Raw genomic sequence first — 15,555 nt, forward strand, 5'->3', positions numbered from 1 at the left:
ATGTAATAAAGGAGTGGCAAAATAACCTGATTTACTGGTAATATATAGTAAGATTTTAAAATAGAAGTATATAGAATAAAGTAAAAGGGATGAGTAAGGTGCCCTGTCTGTTCATTGCACTTAAACCTTCTGTTTCTGTTAGAAGTGAAGTGCACATGACTAGAAGACCCGTTGTGTTAAGCAGGGAAACCCAGCTAGCTACAGAGAAGGAAGATTTCCCATCTCCCTGGATTTTTTTGATGTGACAATCTAGCTTGACTGCATCAATGGAGTGACTCATTAAGAAAATTTCTTTTGTGCTCCTTACATACTTCCCTGCTAGTAAATCTATTTTTTCCTCTCACACTGTACTATTCACACTGTGAATAGTTATCTGAAGAGAATGAATGAAAAACTCAAGCCTCAGCTATCGTTGTGTACTTCTTAGCTGATGTCCATCTATGATCATCATTTATTTTTGCCAGGAAGAGGTTCAGTGAGTCAACGCCTGTCTTTCAAAGCGAGATCAACTTTTTACTCTCTGTAAATGAGGTGCACTTGCATCAAGTGGGCACGCCACAATGATGCATGAATGCTGGTTGGATTTCTCTCTGGTTAAAGAGTAGTTTGATTAATGATTCTAGATCACATGAGTTTGGTTGCTTTTATCAGATAAAAGAGCCACGAAAAATCCCAGTGGCTACTTATATTATCCCACTAGGTGGTACATAGAAAGGATGCCTCTCAGGCTAAATAACTAAAAACAAACGAAGAATATTTGTAAAGAAAAACAGCAACAAACTTGAATATAATGAAGTCAGAAATTTAGTTAGTTGTTACTTAAACCTTTCATATCAGAATTCTGTCATTGTATGTCCAAGCTTTTCTAGCCTGTTGCGACATGATACTTCACCTTAAACCTCTTAATTTTAATCTCAGTACTGTTCATCTGCTAACTACTAAATCGAGACTGATTTTTGAACTTATATCTTATTGGAGAAAGAGGAGACACGTTAGAGATGATTGGGTGGAGTGAGGAGGGCTATTATGGCAAAGGGGAGGCAGTCACAAAATATATGCCTTGTCAAAATAGAGAAATAGCTCCGCTTTGGAGAGAACTTCTGCTTGACACCCATTCCCGTGCTCACATTCACATTGCCAAATTAAATACTTGGAAACACTGGCCTTTCTAAAAGAGAAGAAACAAGAGAGATAACAGTAAAAAAGTAAAACTTCAGTGAAACAATAAAAGGAATGGATGACTTTTTCCAGTGTAAGAGAACAATGAAGGCATTGCTGTTCCTCCTCAATGTCTTGAAAATAATTAGTGGATACTTTTCCCTTTTTTAATGGTAAAGAAGTATTGTGAACTAGTACATCAAGCAGCCAGCTTCTAGTCTAGTTCAGGCCTGTTTTCAGTATAGCATCTGAGTTCGTGGATATGTACCAGCAGGTATAAAACAAGTGGCTTTTTTACACTAAGGGCAGATAACTATCTTTATTGAAAGACTAATAAATGTATCTTTGTCTCTAACTATTTGCTTAGTTCCACGGATAGGGTCAATTATAAAGGGATGACAAGTTAGGTGAAGTTGATGCAACTTAGCTATGCTTCAGTGAGCAAGGTCAGATTTTCAGAAGTGAGATTATCATTGATTTCCTTCTAAGTTGTCTACGCTCAAGCACTGAGTTATTAAAGTAGTTCTGGCTGGCTGGTTTTTGGATATGGATTTTTTTCTTCTCTTAGCAAAGAAGTAAAACATTTTCCACAGACATCTCTACTTTTCCTTGATGTATGAGAACAGTGCCTTCTAGATACCATACTGCAGTAAACAAAGACATCTTTCAACTGAGCAAATATTGAGCAGAAGTGACTTTTCCTGTGAAGGAATAACTCTTAACCTTGAGATCTATGTGCTGTTTCCATGGTAAGTACTGCCCACCACAGGAGAAGATAAGATTCAAGACCATCTATAAGGAACCTTAGTGTGCAAAAATCTATGGGACCTGCAAGATAAAACCAGGGGTCTTGAGGGACGTGGCAGATGAAGTTACTAAGCCATTCTATCATATTTGAAAAGTTGTTGCAGACTGGTGAAGTTCTATCATATTTTACCCACAGCTGGCAATTGAACACTGTGCAGCCAATTGCTCACCTTCCCCTGGTATGGTGGGGGAGAGGACTGGAAGGGTAAAGGTGAGAAAACTTATGGATTGTGATAAAACCAAACACACAAGCAGAGCAAAACAAGGAATTAATTCACCACTTCTCATGCGTAGAGGGCAGATGTTCAGTCATCTTCAGGAAAGCAAGATTACATAATGAATAATGGTTACTCGGGAGGTCAAAATGTGATCACTCCAAATGTCCTCCCCTTCCTTCTTCTTCACCTTGTTTTTTATTTCTGAGCAGGATGTTACAGAAACTATCCCTTTGGTCATTTGGGGTCAGCTGTCCTGATTGTGTCATCTCCCCACTTCTCATGCCCCCCCAGACTACTTGCTGGTGGGGTGGCATGAGGGGCAGAAAAGGCCTTGGCTCTGTGTAAGCACTGCTCAGCAATAACAAAAACATCTCTATATTATCAACAAAGATTTAAGCCCAAATTCAAAACACAGCCTCAAACAAGCCACTATGAAGAAAATTGGCTCTATGCCAGCCAAAGCCAAGGATAGAAGTTTCCCAGGAGTTGCAAAAAAGGAAAACATAACCCCTGGGTTTAAAAATGGAAAAAGATTTCTGGCAAGGAAATCAAGGGAGGTGATTCTCCCTTCTACTTCACTTTTGTGAGACCACACCTGGAGCATGTCCACAAAGATGACCAGGGGACTGGACCACCTCCTCTACGAGGACAGGCTGAGAGAGTTGGGATTGTTCAGTCTGGAGATGTGAAGACCCCAGGGTCACCTTATAGCACCTTCCAATACCTGAAGAGAGCCTACAAGACAGCTGGAGAGGGACTTTTTACAGGGGCATGTAGCGATAGGACAAGGGGTAGTGGTTTTAAACTGAAAGAAGGTAGATTTAGATTAGATGTTAGGAAGGAATTCTTTACTGTGAGGGTGGTGGGGCACTGGAACATGCTTCCCTGGTAAGTTGTTCAAGACTAGCTTGGATGGGCCTTTGAACAACCTGGTCTAGTGGGAGGTGTCCCTGTCCACGGTTAGAACCAGATCTTTAAGATCCCTTCAAACGAAACCTTTCTACAATTCATCTTAACAATGGAATCATGGGCTGGAATATGAAGTTTTATAAATACTTTTTTCTTTTAAAGGAAAGAACTGAGGTCAATTTGAAATTACCTTGCTTTAAGTCAGTGGACTTTCAGTAACTACCAATGGACATAATTTGCTACCTCATTAGTTTCTAAGCAAGTTTGTCACCTTGCAATCCCTCCAGGAATATGCAGCTTAAATGGAAGTACGGAGAGCTGAACAACATATAGGATGAAATTTTTTATTTAACTACAACAGCTGGAAGATGATACTTCAATTTTTAAAAGCTCATATAGCATATATATATATATATATAAAGGCAACAGCGGAAGTACCACTGGCTGTCAGTTCTGTCAGCTGTCAAAATTTATTTAACAGCAGCAGCTTTACACAAATTATATTTGCACCCAAAATGAAGCATTTTCTCATTTCCGGTGTTTTCATGGAAATAATAGTTTTTTTAATAAAGTTATTTCTATTCACGTAAATTTTATGTGCATTTTATGCTCATTTTATGTGTATATATGTATGTGTGTGTGTGTGTGTGTGTGTATATATTTAAACTGAATATTATAATTAAAAGCTACTGTCCCTCCCAAAATCTCAAGCCAATTATGGACCATCAGAAAAGTTCAGGAAGGATGGAATTTCTAACAGTTTCTCTGTAAGTGCAGCTGCAGCTGGAAGTGGCACTGCTGTGCTGCCCCTTGGGCATGCACTGTTCGTTTGTGCTGCTCCAAGTGGGCAGATGTGTTTGTACCTGTTGGCTGTTTATTTTTGTCATTGTTCTGGACAAGTCTTGGAGTTGCAGGGTTTCTGTGGAGAAGTTTCTCTTCTGTGGAGAAGCTTTTTACACTCCAGGTTTGACAAGATGTTACATTAGATCACACCAAAGGTAAGATTTGAATGAAAAGATAGAACTAATCATTCCCAAATCCAAGGTAGTTTATATTGGCTTGCTGAATTTTCTTCACATTCTGAAACAAAAAAACCCAATAGAACTACAGCCTTTAGAAACAAAAACAGACACATGTAGTAACTATAACCTAATGAAACCAGCTCTAATAGTGACAGGGCAAACATCTTCCAGGGTCGTAAGGACCCAGCCCCAAGGCTGGCTGCACTGTGAGACAACCCATTATCGGGCAGGCACAATCCTAGGGAATTACTCAAATCTTGGACGAAAACTACTGTTTCCAAAACATGGGTCAAGGTGCACAACAGAGACCGACAGAGAACCACAAGCATTTAATATCATCTCCTAAGGTCATTCTTTTGGGACACGGTCAAAGCTGAGTAGCTTTGTTTTAAGGAATTTCACAGATTGTGTGCAGATGCATACATGTGTGGTTATATACCCTCGTCCTCTCAATCAACATAGCTGATTCCCCATGGGAATGCTGGTCTTTGGCCACTTTACTTGGCAAATAGAGACCTGGCTTTGCCCTCTGCACTTCTCTGCTGGAAACGTTTAGGGTTTCTTAGAGTGGGGTGATGTAGACAAAACTTAGCAGGGTGGAAGACCACAGATTTTCTTCTAGACTAGTGCATCTGTGCACTTCATTCCACTTTACACCACTGTAAGGAAGGACGAAATGTAATTGGAAAATAATAAAGGGTAAATTTTGGCAGTTTGGTGCCCTGGTTTAAAAATGTCTACAAGCATTTCTTTGAAATAGAGTCATCCTGATAGTGGTCACTGATTGCTTTCTGGTTTTGTAGAGGCTTTAGTCCTTTACAAAGATCTAAACAACATCAGTGATTGGAAAAGGTTGTAGTCTAGAGTCCTTTCTTGAAAAGCAACTCTAATTTCAAACCACTCTCAGGGCACTGTTGATCTAGCACACAACAGCTGAGAAAAGTCTTTGAGTAATTAGATCTCAAACACAAATAAAAAAGGGCGTTTTTCTTCATGGATACACAATTACTTTGAAATTTTCTCTTAAGTTAAATTGGATAAAAGTTTACATTTCAGCTATCAAAGTAAAAAAAACAAAAAGCAATCCAAACTAAACTGTTAAGTTTAGATTGAAATTTAAACCTGCAGCTCTGCCATCACTTTAGAAAGGACTCCTCAGAGGCTTTGGTGCCCGTGTCAGGCAGCTGACCAGAAAATTGATGGGGGCTAGAGCTGCCATGTCTGCAGACACACTACAGACACAGGTAGACAGCAGAGGAGTGAGAAACTTCTTGTAAACCACCATTGTAAAAAGCATTCTCAACATGCTCTGATTTCAAGAAAATTAGGAGATTCAACCTGGACAAGGAGGTCAGCAAGATGCCTTCATGTGATGGTAGGAGCAAGATGCCTTCATGTGATGGTAGGACCAAGATGCCCTGATTGCTCAGGTTATAAGAAGGGGATGTTTAGTTAAGCAAAGAAGTTATTTCTGCCTTCTTGGGTGAGGAAATTGAGGTGAGCATCAGGGGACACTGTTCTTTTAAGAAAACTCCTAAAACTTTTGAACTTTTTAGCTTTTAAAAGGAAGAGAAGCCCCAGACCAGGTAACACCACATGGAAAATTTTATTCCATCTGGGGCAGGTGTTATAATATTTGTTAGTTGCCAGGTAACAGGGTTTTATAACAGGAGATGTTGCCCATTTATGACTGGGGAACCCAGGTTGTTGTGTAGTGATGAATTGGTGGCTACTCTCAGATGGTCTCATTCCAAATTTGTATGAAGATTTTTTCCTTTTCTGCTGCCTTTTTTTTTTTTCTATTTCTGTTGGTTGGTTGATTGGTTGGTGGGTTGGTTGGGTTTTTTTGCTGGTTTTTTGCCAGACAAAAACCAGCTTGCTAAGCTTGCTAAGAATTTCAGTTCCTTCCTCCCCTGGCTCCGATTCCAGAAGAACTCAGTGTGCACCCATTGTTCTCAAAGAGTATCCTTAGGGCAGCACACAGCTGGCAAACAGTAGGTGGATAGTAGCAGGAATTGTAAGGTCCTTTTCTGAAAACCCATAATAATACTGTGAAGAGGGAAGACTTTTATTCTTCACTAAAATACTTCAGAGTGCTTTCTGTGGACACATTTATTTACAAGCTCTGTTTCCCAATGGCCTGGAACTGTTTTGCCTAGACCTGAGAAGGGCGATGATTGTAGGTGGCCCTCGAGTCTGTGAAAAGAGAAGGAGGAAGCAGATGGGATCAACAAGTCTTTGGTGAAGGAGGCAGGTACGTGTGGAAGCAGGAGATCTTTTCTTTGAAAGAAAAAAAAGTTAATTGTGAAACGTCAGTAGTTTGAAGGAAAAGTGCTGGAATTCCTAGAAAGGTAGACTTCTACAATTTCTCACCCATAAAATAGGATGTTGCAGAGATAAAATATTGTATTTCTTTTAATTTTGAGGCATTGAAAAGATATCAAATAAGGTATATAGGTTTCAGGATTTTTCTCATTTGTTCCCTTTGTGTGTGTGTTTTATTTGTTTACAAATAGAAGTTGTGCATATGAGAAAAGTCTTCTATTTCATTCTACATAGAAAACAGACTTTAGTGAGTAGTTATTCTAGTTATTAGAGAATTTTTAAATTAATGTTACTTTGTTTATTAAAGCTGGATTTTTTTTGTGCGTATGTCAAATACACTTGGAAGACAGAGAAATAAAATGTGATTATCAGGAAAGAAACCAACATAATTATGGAAAGCAATGCTAAAATCCTAGAAGGAATTATTGTGATTTACTTTTTTTTGGACATACTTTGGAAAAGGCTCTCTCCTCTTTCCCCCCACCCAAATTGTGACCTGGAGCTTAAATTATTCAAATAATGACCCAAACACACACAAGAAAGAGTCAATATTGATACCATGTCACATCCGGCAAAAGCCAAAATTAAACAGCAAGTCATTTACCCCGTGGTGGCATGAGGATATCAGGTTTAGATAGATTTAATTTATCAATAGGGTCAGGCTGCACTGAATATAAAATCAAATTACACCGAAGCAGATGCTGAAGTCCAAGAGGAGAAGGTGTAGATTGACTGGAGAAAGGCAGCCCATCAAAGGAGTCTTTGTCTGGGTTTGACTTGGTGAAGCAGCTGACAAGTGGCCATCAGATCCTGCAGCCAGGCAGCTGCATGATGGGAGTTTGGCAGCTGACTTCATTAGGGCCCTTAGGACACGTGCAGGGATGAATTTGTTCTTTAATTGAGCTGGGCCAGGAAATAGCACTGAGAGGGCAAACGGCAGTGAAAAGGGCTGAAATGAACCCAGGGGTCAGATAGGTGAATTTAATGCTCTTGTGATATTTGACATGTATGTTCTGTTTGTATGTATGACATTTCTGTATTTATCACCAATCTTAAAAGCCTTCAGAAGTCAAAATATGTATGCAGCCTAGAAGTCATCAGGAAAATTTCTGCCTGGGTGTGGTGGAGGGTGAAAACATTGCATCGATCAGGGAGCCCCAGAGGCAATGACTTTGTATGAATAGGCTTCCACAGCCCACTGTTCTGGGAATAAATCTTAGCTTTCTGTTTGCATTAATACCATCATTTCCTGCTTACTTAACAGATAACAAAGTCTGTAAAGCAAATTCTGAGACTTGTGTGCAGTGTTTCTGTTTACAACTCAGTGGTGTTTTCTCTGGTATAGCATTTCAGGAACCATTGTAAAAAACCTAGATTGACTCAAAATGTTAATACAAACTCTGCATTAGTCTGCCTTGCCTAGATTTTTGTCTCACCTTGCCAAGAATCTGGGTTGAGTTTTAAACATGAAGTGGAGGTGATGAAGGCTCTGTAGGAGCTGGAGGGAGAAAGTCCTTCAGTTCATCCTCAGACAAAACGTTGACAGAAGGCAGGGCTCCCATGGACGGAGACAGGAGTCTGATTGTAATACAGAGCGTACTTTTTAAGGATTCCTATAAAAATATCCTTATGCAATGCTCGAGCTAATTAATATACAGAAAAAGACTGTGTAAAGCTGTAACTGGTAATCTGAGTCCTCTAGCATCAATGACACTCAGATATGTCTATCAAGCAGAGAATAGACTCCTTTATGTTCTCTCACAGCATAAATATGTGATCAAAGAAATAACATGCACTAGAGCTGCCCTTAAGCAATGACCCCAACCTTATGCCTCTCTTCCCATCGCCAGTATCCCCAAAGCACTCAACAGATGTCAGATACAGTTAAAGCGGAACATATCCATGCATCTAATTTGGAGGCAGAGTAATTGCTAGCAAAAGTTGCCAAATTCTAACGTGCTTTTTCAAAAGCTACCTCAATTTACACACCTCTGAGCAATAGAGTTTTGCGAACTACTAGTATTGGGTAATAATCAATAAAATTTGATGGGTGAGACATCAGAGACCAAATTAGATACTAAGATGTGTAAAAGCATCTCATTTCACCTAAAATGTGGAGCTATTTCAGCCCAGGAAATCTGTTGATTTGTGTGCATACAACTCTTAATTTGGTTGCCGCCCCATAACCTACTGTTGTTCATGTTCATGTATGGTAACAATAACATGTTCCAAAATCTGCCATAAAATGAGGCGTGGTTGGAAAGTACATATCTGCCTTGTATAGCATACTTACAGTGTATAACACAAACAGTGCAAAGCAAAACAAAATACCACAAAAAAAAAAAAAACAACTTAACAATGCCACAAAAAAGCCCAAAAAAACCAAACCAAACCACAAAAAAAACCAAAACCAAACCCAAACCAAAAAATCCGCTAAACAAACAAATACCCAAACAACAAAACAAAACCCAAACAAAACCAAAACCAACCAATCCATCAAATAAACACACTCAAACCCCAAGATCAATTATGTATTAATACTTTTGAGATTGTCCTAGAGATTTCATGGAGCTTTCTGTCTTCCAGTCAAGCAGTTTTCTTCTGCTGCTTGGGACAAGTAAACAAGTTCTCAATTTTATTGCATTTCTGGTGTGCTCCAGTAATCTTTTATGTGAGGCTGGACAGGGCTGCCATTCAAAGCAATGGACCCCCCCTGAATTAGACCAGGAGATACTTTTTCTCCCTTAAGACACAAAAAGATATTTAGGCAACCAGTGTCCATGGAAACTCTGCAGGAGCTGGAGACAGCTCCAGAAATTCTCTCTTTGTTTTATAATCTGCTCAGAAGGAGAATGGGGAAGGGAGGAGGAGACAGAGAGAAGGTCATAACTTTTTGCTCATAGAGGTTGTTTTTCTTACCGTAATGGGGTAGAGGTCTCAATTCCCAGAGACTCAAGAGCCCATTTGTCTGAGAAAGCAGATATCATCCTATACTCCTTTTCTAGTGTCATTTTTAGCTTATGCTACAAGAACAGGCACTGAAAAATCTCCTCCATGCTGAAACCTGTTGTTATCCAGGGAGTTCTCCCTGGCACGCTGGCCATTCAACAAATTAATGACTAACTTTTAGCCAGAGACCTAGAGTAACCTCCAAAAACTGTGGGCCAGGAAATTTTGTTCCAGTTCTGATCTCTGTGATGATTAAATAAGGTTCCCTCCATGAGACTGTTCAGGTCCAAACTTTTATATAAATTGTTTTGCGATCTGGTTAGGCCTGGTGCCAGCCACACTTCCCATGTGAAGGATGTTTACAGCTGGAGTAGGACCTGGAGAAGGGAAGGAGGAGAATTTTCCTAAAATCTGGTTTGATGCCTGGAAAATAGGCATATTATGGATAAAGAAAATTACATTCACTTAGATTGCTCCAAACTGCTTTACCCTCTTATCCCTCTTATCTAGAGAAACTTTGAGTCAGGATACAAAAACATCTGAGAAAAATTTGGGGAATATGCATTCTCTCTGGCTTCTTAGAACAGAAAGCCTCGCCCCATGTATAAAAGACTTGAGGATAAAACTGAAAGGTAAATCCACAGGACAGCTAAAACTGACAAATCTTAAATGTGCCAAGGGCTTTTTGAACAGGGGCTAGTATTTCTCTTTAACATACACATCAGCATTTCTTTAATCTGTGCCATGAAGGAATCTCAACCAGCAAGCACAGTTGTGCCCTGCAGAGCTGATCTCAGCTTGAGCCTCTGTGACTGGCCCTATGCAGCCCCTCTTTTTGCTGCCTTCTGGCCCTTCTCCAGCTGGTGCTATTGAGGCATCACAGACCAGGATGGCCTTGTGCGTGGCTGCCCTCTGCTTGTGGGGAACTTGCTGCTGTAGATTGCCTATTAGTGGCTTGGGTATAGTTAATGTGGGCTCTGAGAAGTGACTATAATCTCTTTTGTTTTCCCAGAAATGGGCAAATCAGGTGTGAGCTCTGTCTAATGGATTATCCTAGCTCTGGAATAATTGATAACATTCATTTTTCATCTAGTTTTTTCTTCTGCTCCACGCTGTCTTTTCCTGTCTTTTCTTGTGCGTGTCATACACTTTTTCTACTTTTTGCAATATTTCCACTTTGGATTGCTACACTTTTATGTATGACAGCCAAAAGCAAGGAGTTATAGAACGCTTTATGAAGAAGAGTGGGTTTATTGTGTTTAATATCTTCACTTTTGGCAAATAAATATGAATGCTGCCATGAAGTGGTGAGCAAAATCTCAGTTTAAGCTTCTCCTCGCATTAATGATGGTGTATTTTGCTGTGCTTCAGCATAGGCTCCGCCTGAGCTGAAAGCACATTCATACTTGTCAACTTCTGTAAGAGGTAGAAAACTCATGCTTGCCTTGATGGGTGTCCTTAATAATTACTTTAAACACCCTTTTTTTTCGTAGTAGTAGTATTTTGTAGGTTTCTCAATGAGGTCTGTACATTTTTGCGTACAAGCAAATTACTGAGTTTGATACAGAAGCTTTTAGAAAGCAACAAGATACACTTTTTAAAAAGCTAACCTGTGCCTGGATCTGGTGCAAGTGTTGAGACAGCCAGTGCATTCCTTAATAAAGTTACTGTTAAAACCTGTTATAATAAACATTCACTCAATACTGTCTGATTCAGTAATCCTTTGTAATGGCATAGACCAAGTCAATATTACCCAAGTAATGGCATTACTATACAACAAATTCATGGTGTATAGACATCCAGTAAACTCACAGCAAAATCAATTGCTATGTTGTATTTTGTCAGAGTGAATGAACCAAAACCTGTGAAAAGAAAATAAAGGGAGTTAAACTAGGACTGTGGATCTCCTGGGCTGAGTTTAAACTGCAATGCTAAGACGCAGGTACCTTCTGTTTAAACAGTGCAAAACCTCTGAGCCTGCTCTCCCTAGTGCTGGTACTAACAACAATGATCAGCTAAGTGACCAGGAGATAGTTACTTTTTTTGTTACCCAGTATCTTTGTGGGGAAACTCAGGCTGCCTATCTCCAGAATAAAAGACTGAGGAAATCGGATTCTAATTGCATTTTAGAAGTAGATATAGGATCCAGAAAATGACATCATTGAGGCAAATTAATTCCTACTGTAATTACATTGACGTCAGTGCACTTAATCCAGGGATAAATTTGGCCCATTGTCTTCAAGTATTGTTTGCACACAGGAGTCTAAACAACAACAAACCTCTTGTACTGAATCAGAAAGACACAACGTTTGTTGGAGTTCTTTCTGCTGAAATGACCAAAAAAAAAAAAAAAAAAAGAAGATGGGTCAAAACTTCACAACATTTGTATTTGAGGTGAAATTATAGTTACATGCTTTTATTTGCTGAGCTATTAAATTCCACTATGTTTATATTTTGTTTCTTTAGTACAAAGTTCTTAAAATACTCTGCAAAAGGACACTTTTGTTCTTTTGAGGGAGATTCTCTAAGTTTTGCCTAACAAAATCAGTGACAGAATTGGAAGAAAGAGAGAAGTAGCTGTCTGTGATAAAAGGTTAAGGTTAAACCTGATCCCAGGTTTCTCGCTGCATTAAGGTCTTTAGTGACTAACTAGAGAATTGCAAAAAATAGCTGATACAGGACACAACAGCTCCTCTTGCATCATGTGTCATGATCCATGAGCTCAGGACTCACCAACACCACCAACCACCCAGGCAGTCTTTGGAGAAAGCCAGTGGTGAAAAGCTGGCCCTACTCTCCTCTTTAGAGCAGATCCTAGTGCATTGGTCTTGTTGTCCTGTTGCTTTCATGTTTCCCCACTCCCCTATAAAAAATATCCTGAGGCCTTTGTTGGGTGGACAAGTGTCACAAAGTCTTTCCTTGTTCCTGCCTGTGAAGGTAACAGGTATTTGCAAGGCAATGCGAATGCACGAAGCCAGCTCAGGGCTACGTGCAGGATTTAAGCTTTCCAACATGGCCAGTTAAAGTGCTTTTACAGAGAAACGGAGAAATGCTTTACATTTCCAGGTTTAACTTTGTCAAACCTGGATGCTTTGGTACAGTTTACGGGAGAGATCTGTGTATTTTATCAGGCTCTTGGTAACACTGAAAGAAAAAAGACCTTGCTCTAATGGGGCAAATCTTTGGCTTCTTGATGCGGTTTAATTTATTACCCATATATGATTGCTATGATAATACAAGCCTGCTGTGTAAACAGCGTGTCACCTCTCCATGTAGACATTGATTTATATGTCTCATCATCCAGTGAAGATAAAGCAGGGAACAGTCCAGCCAAAAAAGATAGCCAGCTAACTTCTTAGCCAGTAAAGCACATCTTTGTTTGGTTGATCTGCTGTTTGGCTCAAAAAACCAAAATAGATATGCTCATAAAAAAGATTATCATATAAATTTCTTCAAGTTGGTATAACTAAATGCAGTGCTGGAGCCAGCAGTTCCTAAATTAAATTCACCCTTCTGTGATGGAGTCAGTAGATTAGTGACTAGACCTTCAACTTTCCAAGTACTAAGTTAAAGGATTGTATTCATACAAAAGAGGTTTTGGAAAGTCTTGCTTTTCACTTGCTAATTTATCCTTGTGAAGTAGAAGGAGTTTGGTTTGGTTTCTTTCCAGCAAGATATGTGTCCTAATGTGTTAAACATTTATTAGGGAGCAGAATTTTTATATAAAAGTTGGAAGGCAGATGGTTAAAGTAGAAAACCCCGCAGGCTGTCCATTCTAATATATAAACAATGGGATCTTTATGTTTTGCCTGTTCCACATTTCTTGAAAATTGTTCTTTAGCAAACTGCAGCACCTGCAGTAACCAGAGGCAGCTCTCTTTCACTTACTTCTCTCCTCTATAGCCAAGGTTCATAAGGTGCTGAGTGCCCAGTTTCCATTGCCCCTGCTTGCTTTATATGCCTGCTGCTTTCAGAGAAATTAACAGGTGTTTGACAGGCACTCTGACACAGAAAAGTCTATGTCCCATGTTTGATTGCAAGACAATGAAAATAAGCATGTGCTTCAGACTTACTGAAAAGCAAACATCAGCTGAGCCTTGGGAGCAAAGGGCTTTTAGGTGCTGAATTCTTTCTGAGATATAGCCCATCACAAGCTTGCAACTGGCTTATAATTTATAAACCCATTCTGAAATACATGGGAAGAAACTGTAATAAATTTGCAGGCATAGAACAAGGTAAATGGGTAAAATGTTGTGCATAGATCACAGACTGAGCACGTTAACACACAGTTAACAGCCCTGTTTCTATTTAACTGGAATGGCAAAATACTGCAAGGGAGGCAGTAAAACACCGAGCACCCATGTATGTACCGAGTTGCAGAAGCCACCTTTGTCAGCTGACTCCTGCTTGAGTATGCTGAAAGCAATTCGTTTGCTAAAACACTGCTTCTACTGCTACCATAGTGCACCCAAAGCCTTTCCATTCCTGTAAACTAACTAATCAGCTTTTTGCTGACTAGGGAAAAAAAAAAGAAAAAAGAGAAACAATAAAAAAAAAAATAAAAAAAAAAAAAAAAAAAAAAAAGAGGAATTCTGCCAGACAGTCCTATCTGAGCTTCATTCTCTGAGTGTCATATGTCTATCACATATACTGTGTCCCTTGAAATAATAATAATTGAGCCAGGCAGCTGAGTCTTGCTGTGGATATCTATGGTGGGGGGGAGGAGGGGAGTGCGATAAAAGACTCATCAGTTTCAGCTTAGTTCAGTAGACATCTGTGCAGCAGAGGACCTCGTGATGATCCTGGCAGCAGCTCTTTTCATTTGGGTTTGGCTTTTTGTGCTGAATGCTTTTTGTACTGAGTCCCCGTACCAGCCTGCCTCAGCACTTTCAGAGCCAGAGCTTTTTCTCTTCATAAGCTCTAGGTTTTTTTACAGGCCACTGAGTCTGACTGGAGCTGTATCCAGAATTACAGAAAGCAGCAACCACCTGTCACCAGGACATTGTGCTCAGTGGAGGGGGAGAGCAGTGGGCTGGGGGTGGGGAGATGGAGTGAGCCAGCTGATTGCAGGGGGTTTCTGAGAAGCAGGACTCTTTGCTTATCCATTTGCAAGCATGGGAAATGATGACAGTGGTTGGAAGCTTTGAAGAGACTGGGGGAAGGGGAAGCAGAGAAGCCAGAAAGAAAAGGATTGGGAGCTAAAAGAGACCCTGTCCAGAAAAGACTGATAAATTAGTCTTTTCAGATTCCTTGATCACTGTTAAGATTTGTTCTACATATGATCCCCTCTTAGCTCGACAGAATCTTTATGTGCTCCACCTGTTTCTTGCATAATTTGGCAATAAATGTAAAATAAATAAATAATTTTGGACAACTTTTTCTTCTGGCTCTTTGAAGACTGTATTGCCTACTCCAGTACTAGGGTGGGTATCAGTAAGGAAAAAATACTCAATTGCATGTATCTCCTGATTCAGTCACAGTAATTGCACTTCAGTCTTTATGGTGATGCAGATTCAGTAGTCTTCTCACACAGAGGAATTAGCATTACTTTCTGACTTCTGTGGCCTCTGTTCTCACTTCTTTCTCTTGGACAGCATTTACAATGGCTGGTCAGTCGATCTGAAATACTATTTTGAATGGTACAAGCCGTCTTATTAAACCAGAGCATACTAAAAATACTATGGCATTTCTGTGGAAAATAATTTTATTTTCTAACAAAAACAAAAAGTCATAGAAATTTACTTTCATACTTATTTTAAGGTAAAAACTGCATCCATGAAAATATCAAGTCCTTCTTGGGCAGAATAACATTCTGTTCTATGAAGTACAGAGAACATTATTGTCCCACAGCATCACAGAGGTGTAGTAACAACAATCGGACAAAATCCTAATGTCTTTTGCCTGAAAAGGGTTCTACTTATAACATTAAAGGAGATTTTCATTGAACTGATATTTAGCCATCTGTACTACACCACCCATTTTCCCCCCTTATATCTACGTGTAATTCCAGAGGTTAAACCTGAGATCAGCTTTCTTAGAACAGGACTAATTGCCCTCTGGAGAAGATGGTTGCTCCTCTTGGATATGCTGTGTGCTCTAAAACTGAGCTCTAGTTAGGCACTTGACTTCTAGGTTATTGAAGTTAAATGAGGTGAATCCCAAACTAA

The sequence above is a fragment of the Corvus kubaryi genome, unplaced genomic scaffold (assembly GCF_017639235.1).
Source record: "Corvus kubaryi isolate FWS band 111438036 unplaced genomic scaffold, C.kubaryi_AGA036_p1.0 69, whole genome shotgun sequence".
In the NCBI taxonomy this organism is placed as follows: domain Eukaryota; kingdom Metazoa; phylum Chordata; class Aves; order Passeriformes; family Corvidae; genus Corvus; species Corvus kubaryi.